Raw genomic sequence first — 10,657 nt, 5'->3', positions numbered from 1 at the left:
AAAATTTACAACCATATTATAAAATTATGGAATGAGAAAAATACAGTGAGATTCAAAAAGATGGACTCAATTTCTTACGACTATTTTTAACGAACTGTACAGTCAACGGCAAAGATAATGATAAACAAATTGTTCACCACTATTTTCATTACTTTTTTATTCTAAATCCTGTGTTGTCTTAAGGAATGAAACTATGTTGGTTCGAAGCAGACATTGTTCTCTGCTAATTGACATCTTTATTTCAATTCATTGTCATCACATTGTGTAATTCAGACCGAATGAAAATGCTGGTGGACAATTGGCCTACTGTTTCTTTTGCCGTTGGGTGTACATCCTATGTGAATGATCTACATAATATTTGAAAGACGAGATGCTAATGTTTAAGTTTCAAATCGCACTTGATTATACTCACAATATAGTTTATATAAATGCTCAATGTGCCCCCTCCGGTCACGTGGGTAACACCTGATACACGCGTCGGCCCGTGATTTTACGTTCACAGACCGAGCCCGTTTGCTCAAATTGACTATTCCAACATTTCCCCGTTGGAGAACACCACGCCGCACTGCAGTCGCAGACTCAGTTTTAATGAACTCACGAACGAAAAAAGAATTGCGCTGAATAGTAGCCATTCTGTCCTCAACTGACGCTCCACAGCTGTGGCTAGGTGGACGCTCTAGCGGTGAAATTTGAAACTTTACGTCATCCTCTTTAAAATGGTATGCAGGTCATTCACATACGAAATTGAGTTCATCTTTTTGAATCACGCTGTATATAACTGTGTTTTGACGAAGGTTCTTTTAAAATAAATGAGAACATCTGAATGTTTTTTCTCACGTTTCTTTATTAATTCTCACTGATTTGTAAACGTGCCCATATAAAAAGCAATAAAAACGTAATAAAAATTCTCGCTGTTTTGTATCTTTATCACTGTGTACAGGAAACAATGTTTTTTGCTATCGGTACTAATAGCAGAGCCGATAAGAAATTATGAGCATTTCTGGTGGTTTTTATAGAGCTCGAAGTGGAAACTTGATTCGATATCAACGGGAAAGAATGAGGATTGAACATTTTCAACGCTCCATTCTTTTGTCGAAAAAGAAGCAAAAGTTATGATTTTATAGCCTCCTGTGTATTTATTGCATGTTTAAAGGTTCGTTTTATGTTTTAGAATTCTTCGTGCATGTCCCGGATACAAAACGATTTTGGAGTAAATATTCCAAGTATTTCTGGAAAATATAAATGGTCAAGAATTGAATATATTGCACACTTATTCTAGGCCAACGTCTGAATTCATTCAACTAGAAATCGCTTTGAAATTTGCTACTGGGAAGGCAAAGCGTTATTAACTTCGAATTTTGATGTCACTTAATAACAATACAATTTAAGCATCCAGTATCAATAGAAATTATATTAATTGCAAGCAAAGCCACCCGCAGGATGGTAAGGTGATGCATTCCCCCGGTTAAGAGAATTCTCATAAAGCATTCCCAGCAGTAGGATAATTTGCATACGAAATTAATCTGCTGTCTTTCACGGCACTACAAGTCCATGTTTTCACGCTACAATTTCAAAATTTGAATTACATAAAGTATTTCCAGAAATCTCAGGGGAGGGGGGCCAATTGCTTCCCTGGCACCTCTCTGCGGGCGCCCTTGAGTGCAAGTACAAGAGGGGTTATAATATCATCAACTTATTTTCTGGTTAAGAATTTCGTAGGAGGCACTCACAATCAGTACAAAAAAATTGCAGTGGCACAGGAAATGAGAGTACAGGAGTACATATTCCCCCCCCCAACATTTTTGGAAAGGGATAGAACAGGGTTTCCCAACCTTTTTACTTGGGAATGAGATACAAAAGTTGGGGCACTCTTGTTAATTTTTTTCGATTTTAAATCTTAAACCTAAGTGGAATATATTATCAGGAGAAAGTTAAATCTATTGTCAAATAAATACAGTAAAACCTCGTTAATCCGGACTAATGGGGGATAAGTTGACCGGTTTAACGACAGTCCGGATTAACTGAAATAACCTAAAAGAACAGTAGAAAGTGCATTAAATCTCCGTTTATTATGCTGTATTTAAAGGCCTAAATACACTATACAGTAACGTTACGGACTAAGCTTCCTGTCCCAGGGCTGGCCCCTGGGGACACAATTGGGGGCGTTGAAACCTTAGCCGTACCGGATTTACCCTCTTTTTAGAGGGTAGAACCCGTTGACCAAAGGGCGACGATTCAGAGGTAGAGCAGTTAAATTAAAGAAACACTAATTGAATAGTTAAGTGACTGAGTTTACTTTGGCAAGCACTCCAATATAGTATTAAGAGGGAGAAGTTAATGGCGAAGGATTAGCACCATAAAGGGGCAGATGCTTATCTCCGGATCGCCTGGACGCTGGAACGGTGGGCCGGGCGCTGGTTCCGCTGGCTGCCCTGAGGCGTCTCGCCTATGAACAGGCCCCAGCTCAAGCCCCAAGGCTTCTTGGCGGCACTGTAGACGATTTTCCCCTTCCGATCTCGATCTTTCACGTGCTTGTTGGCTTTATAGTGCTTTCGGGAGCACTCAAGATAGGGTTTCCGTGTATGGCCGGTAATGGTACAGTACAAAGTCTGTGGGAAACAGAATTTCATCAGTGGTTGACTGCCTTTTCTTTGGAAAGTTCTCTTGTTGACTTCTAGCCACATGTAAAACATTGCATTCTGGTTTGTTTTTTTCTTGTTTTTTTGCCTGTCCGGATTAAGCAAAGTCCGGCTTATCGGGGTCCGGATTAACGAATTTTTACTGTACCTACTCCAGTACTAATGTTATTCATTTATTGAAAGATAATATAAGGAACAAACATCAGAAGAGAATACAGTTTACTGCAATGGAAATCACTCAAAAGAGTTTTGATTTATTAATGTGAGACTAGCAATTGTTGCTTAGAGCACAAATGTTTGATACCAGGTCTTACAGTTGACAACCAAACACGCATATCATCCTCAAGATTATGCAGTCTATTTCTTGCTTTGGGTTTTATTGATGCAATAGCAGAGAAGGCTTGTTCACACAAGGGTGAGTAAAAAGGGCAAACGTACGTTTATTGTTTTCTAATTAGACTTAATATTTTATTTGCCTACTTCCAAATATGTTATTTTTCATTTATCCTTAAAATATCTCTGGGCACACCGCCCGATCTCAAGGCACCCCGGTTGGGAATCGCCAAGATGGAGCATTCCTTTACTTTTCTGAGAATTGTGTCCCTTGTACGCCCCTTGCCAAATGCTTCGACAGATGCAAGGAGCTGTCGTTGAAAGAAACTCGTCTTTATTGTCAAAACGCAACAAAGTCTTCTGTGTTAAAATCAAGACCACCGTGAACGTATTATACTACACTTTGTGGCCACTGAATGATGACAACCCACCTAGTAGTGTGTTGGATTCCACAAGATGTCTGGAGTAGTCCAATGCAGCCTTCAGTGCTGGGATTGACGTGACTGATGTCTCCTGGTGCCTGATCTGTCGCTCCATATAATCCCGAATATGATCTATTGGATTTAAATCGGGCGAATTCGGAGGCCATACCATGTATTGGATGTTAGATGAGTGTTCCTCAAACCAATTCTGAACAACAAGTGCCCGATGATGCATTCAGAGTTGTTAAAGGTCCAGGAATTTTAAATAAATTCAATTCCGGTCCAGGAGAGAAAATCAGCAGGCGTAAACGGGTTCTGGACCGTAAAGAACCTTTTTATCTATGAAGCATTTCAATTCGGTCCAGGAACCTTTTTACCAGATCAATTTAAATTCGGTCCAGGAACTTTTTAACGATACAATACGCAAGTTGGACCGAATTTAAATTGTGCGAGGAAAAAGGTTTCGGTCCTCCAGCGGAACCCAATAGAACCCATTAGAATTTATGGGTTCTTGGACGTTCCTGGACGTTTAACAACCCTGGTTGCATTATCATCCTGGAAAATGCCAGAACCATCAGGGAAACAATGCAACATAGTAAGATGCACAGTGCCTACTAGGAGACGATGATAATACTGCGCAGTGCAACGGTGATCTTCATGTTCCATGGTTCCAAGTTCCTGCCATGTGAACATTCCCCACCGCCACCGTCACCCTTGACATTGTGCAAGATGGAAGAACAATTTCGTGTTGTTTACGCCAAACCATCACACGACTATCCACGGAATGCACTAAAAACCGAGACTCGTCGGACCAACGCATCGCACCTTCTTCCAGTCTTTCAAACATTATAGGGAAGTAAAAACTGTTCGAAGTGGGTGGAATACAAAGCAAAGAAGCCCATACTCTGTCCCTGGAATCTGTAGAGCAAGTCGCACATAACGGTAGAGAAGGGGAGAAAGCAAACAGGTGAGCGAAGCAGTACGCACTGCTCCAAAAAGCTGGTAGTCGCAGCAGCATTTTCCTCTTTCCTCCCTCACTTCCCCTTCCACGCGTCATTGTAGAGGCTTGTTTTCGATCACTTGCTTCAGAGATTGTCAGAATAGTGTATAAATCTTATCTGTCTGTACCTGAATTTTGTATGTTCTTAAAACCTGTTACTTAACTAGCTTTTAAATAGCCATAAAAATGGTACAAAAATGAAATTTATTTTGTAAATATTGGTACTTTTGTTGACAGAACAAGTTGATGCAAATTTTAATTTTGACTTTTTAAATACTGTATTTTTTATTCTCTTGATTTCACTTGTCTTTGTTGGGTCGATCAGTCGAACAACTACTGTAAAACCTCGTTAATCTGCACCCCGATAAGCCGGACTTCGCTTAATCCGGACAGGTAAAAGGGCGAAAATAGCAGAATGAAAGGGTTTTATGTATGTGGCTAGAAGTCAACAAGGGACCTTCCCAAAGAGAAGGCAGTCAACCACTGATGAAATTCTGTTTCCCGCAGACTTTGTACTGTACTGTATAGTGTATTAGGTTTATACCCTTTAAATACATCATAATAAACGTGTTTTGTTGCTATAAACGGAGTTTTAATGCACTTTCTATTGTTCTTTTAGGTTATTTCAGTTAATCCGGACTTTCGTTAAACCCATTAACTTATTCCCCCATTAGTCCGGATTAATTAGGTTTTACTTTATTCACTAAATATTTTGCAATTACGATATAATGGATCGCTATTTCTATGTTTTCTGTCAATTTGTCAGGTCATGGAACGTTGAATTATCTACAGGTTACCCAATAACATCGCTCTTCTCGTGATTGACGGAAAATCTCCAAAGTAATAAATCAATATTTTTTCATGAAATACAATTCTCTGTCATTGTCACATTATAATTATAATTATCAATGAATGTGGACATAACACGGGTTGCCAAAACATTTAGCATCATTATGTACGCAGTAAAGTGGTTCAGTAATTGATCTGGGTTAATAAAATAACTAGAGATCAGATTTTAAAGGGAATTCCTTTTTTTTATTTTTAAACACGGATCATGGAATAAATAACAACAGTGTTGATAATTATCTTTCACCAAAAAGATTCCCTTTTTCAGCCCACATTCCATTTCCCATCTTTTTAAAAAATATTTTCCTTCCTCTTCCATTTACTGACTAGTTTTTCAGCCTATTTCCCTCCCCCCATATTAAAACACATCTTTCTTGGTCCCTTTATTGACAATATATCAAATATTTTGTACGATTGTTTTTTTCCTGAACAAAATATTCCACAATAATCTATTTGGTGCAGCTTAGAAGAAAGAAAGAACAAGCGCCTTCTACCTTCTCTTCCCTCCTTGAGGGTTTGTTGGGAGTACGTTGCAGCGATTGTTGCAACAATGCGATCTGGGCTTACGCAGCAACAAACGCATTGTAAGCGGCACGCCTGTTGGGTTGAAAGTGTACTTATCTGCTGGATTTATACTTTAATTGTGAAGTTTTTAGAATACTTTTAACTTTACTGTGTGACACTGACGACAGTATTGAGTGTTAGTGAAATGGTGAAGCCAGGTACGTACAATGCGGTAAGCTGCTTTAAGGAAGATTTCATCGAAACTGAAGTAAGATTATTTGATGTACTTTACCTTAAAAGAAAAGGAAATGAAAAAGTACTTCAGTTTATTTTTGCAGTCCACTATAAATATTATTTTAAATGAAAGTACAATAACCATTCATATATAAAAAGCGATACATTAAATTTCTTGCATTTTTTACTTCATACGAAAGTTAATATATCCCTTTTTATATGAATGGATATATGTATTGTGCCTTCATTTAAAATAATATTTTTTGGTGGAGTGCTATAGTCCTGTTTCAATTCCTTTCATTTGGCAATAATTTTCCCTTTTTGTCCTTTGTGAAGTAATTTTTTCTCTTTAAAATCCGGCCTTTAAAAATAACTCTTCTTCTGGACTTGAGATTGATGTGCACACCCACAGTACCAGACCACTAACGCCACTGGTACAGTCGCTTTTACGTGTACTAGATCTGAAGACATTAAATGGAGAATTTTTATACAATATACAAATTGTGACATAAATGAACTGCAAAGAAAAAAGAGACAATGTGTGATACGTTTTAGTTCTAATACAGATAAAGATATAGCACAGAAGCACTGAGGCAGAACTGAGGCTTAGCAAGTGGAAGGTTTTCTCGGAATCCAGCGCTTCAGGTCAATGGTTTCTGTGAAGTTAGGCTTGACAGCTGTTGAAATTTAGCAGTGGCATCTCTTGTTCTGTTTGTTAGAATAAGTGGAAGCAAGATTGCGAGTAGTGCCTCTCAGCGCCTCTTAGCGGATTATTACAGAACTTCTTGCGAATGGGGATTCTCAGCAGGAGGTCTCCAATCGTCCTCACGGTGCTGAGTGAGGCTGCAGTAGGAAATTGAACACTGAAATATATATTGTCGACTTGGACTCCCCAAACCCCCGTTCTCGACGGAATAGAGAATAATGGTGCAAAAATTGTGTCTGTTACCTGAAGTAGCTGAAAAATTAATTACACAGGGCCGCATGGGTTCTGTTGTTTTTATAATTTTGGGTGTTTTACATGTATTTGAACTTGCTGATGCTGAAACTGGCATTAATTTTCTCACATCACGCAAGAATTTTTTACAATTCACGATTTATATATGTGGGTTGTGGTATGCACGTTTCAGTGCAATTGAAGTGATTGTCGCTAGATGTCACTGGTACGTTTCAAAATTATTCAACAAGTAATAAATACGAATAAGCTTTAAATGCAGAGACGTTTTGTTTCATTTAAATTAATTAATATGTTTCTTGCCTAAATACTGAAAATAATACTATGTAAAACATTGATATGTCATTTGAAATTAATTTTATATGTAACTGTCAAAAGTGCTAATTTGCTTCCATGGTATGTAAGATACGTTGATCTCATACATTAACATTTGGTTGTTCAGTGTGGTACATTACTGTGGTGTGGCCATGGCATCTCGTGGTTGTTTGAATAGCCCAGATGTGTTTTGCTATATCTGCGGTGAATTTGTTCCCCGGGTACAGAGACAGGAAATTACAGATTTTGTAAGAAGAGCATATTACGCATACTTTAAAATGAAACTAGGAGATCAAGATAAATCGTGGGCCCCACACAAGGTATGTAGATCATGTGTGGAATCTTTATGTAAGTGGAGCACGGGAAAGCGGCCATTTATGCCATTTGCAATACCCATGGTGTGGAGGGAGCCTCAGTATCACAGCAATGATTGTTACTTCTGTTCCTGTGAAATTGTAGGTCGAAATATTAGAAACAAGAAGAGGATAGTGTATCCCAATATTCCCTCTGCAATGAGACCCGTGTTGCACGGTCCAGACGTGCCTGTACCGACACCTCCATCAAGTCCTGAGTGTGTAAGTAATCCTGGTTCACTAAGTGATTCAGTGGAAGGAAGTGAAATGGAAGATGACATTTATGACCCCTCTCACGGATCTCGTGACCGTATACTGCTCACTCAAAGCGAACTCAACGATTTAGTTACAGACCTAAATTTATCTGAAGAATCAGCTCAGCTTCTTGGTTCCAGACTTAACGAAAATAACTTTGCTGGCTTGTGGAACAACATTTTCCTGGTACAGGCACCGAGAAAAAGAGTTTGTGCCTTATTTCTCGAAACAAGATTCTCTCGTGTTTTGTTGTGATGTGTCCGGTTTGCTGACTAAGTTAAATTTTCCTTGTATTTCAACTGATTGGAGGCTATTCATTGACTCGAATAAAACAAGTTTAAAATTTGTTCTGTTTAATAATGGAAATAAGTTCCCCTCAGTTCCTATTGCTCATTCTGTGTCACTAAAAGAAACGTACAGCAATATGCAACTTGTTCTTAATAAAATTAAATATGAGGACCATGGTTGGTTGGTGTGTGGTGATCTTAAAGTTTTGATCATTTTACTTGGACTACAATGTGGATATACGAAAATGCCATGTTAAATCTGTGAGTGGGATAGTAGGGCACGAAATTACCACTTGGAAAGAAAAGAATGGCCAATACGGAAAACATTGAATCCGGGTTCAAAGAACATCGTACAACATCATTTAGTCAGTCCTGAGAAAGTTGTACTTCCCCCTCTTCATATCAAATTAGGTCTGATTAAACAATTTGTGAAGGCACTTAACAAGGAAGGACAATGTTTCCAGTTCATACGCAACAAATTTCCATACCTGTCGTAGGGCAAAGTGAAAGAAGGTGTTTTTGTTGGTCCAGACGTTAGGAAATTAATTAATGATAACGACTTCGAGTAAACAATGACTGTAGCTGAAAGAGATGCTTGGATAGCATTTAAAAGTGCAGTGTTGAACTTCTTGGGGAACCACAAAAGTCCTGATTACAGAGAAGTTGTTGAGAATATGTTACTTAAATTTCAAGAGCTGGGTTGTAACATGAATCTCAAATTACATTTTTTGCATTCACACCTTGATAACTTTCCACAAAATCTCGGTGAATTAAGTGAGGAACAAGGCGAACGGTTCCATTAGGACATGAGGAACATGGAGAAAAGGTATCAAGGATATTGGAGTGTTAGCATGATGGCTGACTACTGTTGGGTACAGAGAAACGCCAGAAGAAAATCACAAAAAAGTTAGGAAAGCTTACAGAAGAAAGCGTGCTAAACAGAACTGAAAAATATGTATTGTGTAATGATTTTCTTGTGTGTATATTATATACTCCTATATGTCGTTTTCTATATTATATGGGTCCTTTGTGTCTGTCTATATTCATTTTAAAATGAACATGTTGATGCGTTTAGTGTGATAAGCTACTTATTCTCATTGAAGAAAAGAAAATTTTTAATAAAACAGTATGCAATATTGGACAAAGCCCAAATTTTGAAATTTGATTTGTAAGAAAACCTTGCGTGATAGAGAAAAACGAATTTCATATTCGTGATCAGCATGGCACAAATAATAAAGTTCACCTATTAAACAAAAAACAACATTAAATTTAATTTAATTTGCGGCCCTGTGTTATTTTTCGTTAAGGATTTCATTCATTCGTTGGATTAAAAGGGAAACTGGAAATAAATATATAGAGTTCAATATATCAGATATGATTTCCATGTTAAGGATATGTTGGTGTACTGTTCGATAAGTTCTTCTGATAAATCTTCGGTTCCATCGACTTGCAGTGTGGTATTCTACAATTTCCCTGTTGTGAGAAATTCCAGCAACTGCTCTTGAAATATCGGGATATTAAGTAAATGATATATATATTTTCTGCAAAGAGTAAAAATTTTGGCAACCAGAAAGGGTGGGGATAAGTAACTATTGAAACACAAATTAATTGTAAACGGGTTCGGGATAGTTTCGGGCCGAACATTTCCCCGCACGTTATACCCTGTTCTGGATATCTCTGGAGCAAGCTAACGAAAACAAGTCTCAACGCAAGTAGTGACCTTCGAGCAGCGTGTACCGCTTCGCTCTGCGCACTCGATTTCCCCCCTTCTCTGGCGCTATGCGCGGCCGTGCTGCGTATAAAAATACGGACTTTTCCCGCAGGGACGGAAATGAAGGGGTTGGAGTGAAAGTTTTACTTCTCCTTTTCCTGATTAGGTTTTTGCCCAAAAATACTTGCGCGCAGGGTGACCTTTGCTATCATTTTGCAATAGACTCTCAGATCTATGCCGCTTCCAAGGAACACCACGAGGGGATGGTTTCCGTTTCGCATTTCTGTATTTTTGATTATTATTTCTATCATTTCCTTGCATTTTGTACAAGTTTATTTATTTTTTCTTTAGAAATCAAACTATCAGTGTTTCAAGTCTACTGCGATTTATGAATATAAGCCAATGACTCGGACACTTCTTTACATTTCCGTTTTCCAGGAGTGTTTCTCAAGTCGATTCTGTCATCAAGCTTAATTGAGCTCATTTTTTGTTTCTTTCCTTTCAGGTTTAGTGTTGTTCTGTCGTAACAAAAGCCATAAAATTCAGCATCTGCCTTCAGTGCATTAATGAGGGTGTTCTCGAATAACAGCAATATTTAATCTTTCGTTCCAATCCTCAACTATGTAGTTGATCCCATGCTTCTTGCCGTAACAGTTTCACATTCCTGCAGGTATGGTGTTTTTTCAACCTACTGACCAACAACATAATACATGAAACGTATAAGTTTTTCATTGTCAGGGACGTCTTCTTGAACACACAGCCAATCACCATCAACTCCGTCGACTGGTAAGTGAGCCAACGCA

At 38.3% G+C, this 10,657-nt stretch overlaps 1 protein-coding gene across 1 annotated transcript in view; it reads right to left on the bottom strand.

The window, feature by feature from the left end:
- Positions 1–10,657, bottom strand: part of LOC146002207 (endoglucanase E-4-like) — a 240,248-nt gene that overhangs the window by 109,771 nt on the left and 119,820 nt on the right. The gene's annotated exons all lie outside the window — the stretch shown is intronic.

The sequence above is a fragment of the Lepisma saccharinum genome, chromosome 18 (genome assembly GCF_977018435.1).
Source record: "Lepisma saccharinum chromosome 18, izLepSacc3.1, whole genome shotgun sequence".
Classification (NCBI taxonomy): domain Eukaryota; kingdom Metazoa; phylum Arthropoda; class Insecta; order Zygentoma; family Lepismatidae; genus Lepisma; species Lepisma saccharinum.
Note: the sequence above shows the minus strand (reverse complement) of the source record. Positions and strands in the feature narration are given on the sequence as shown.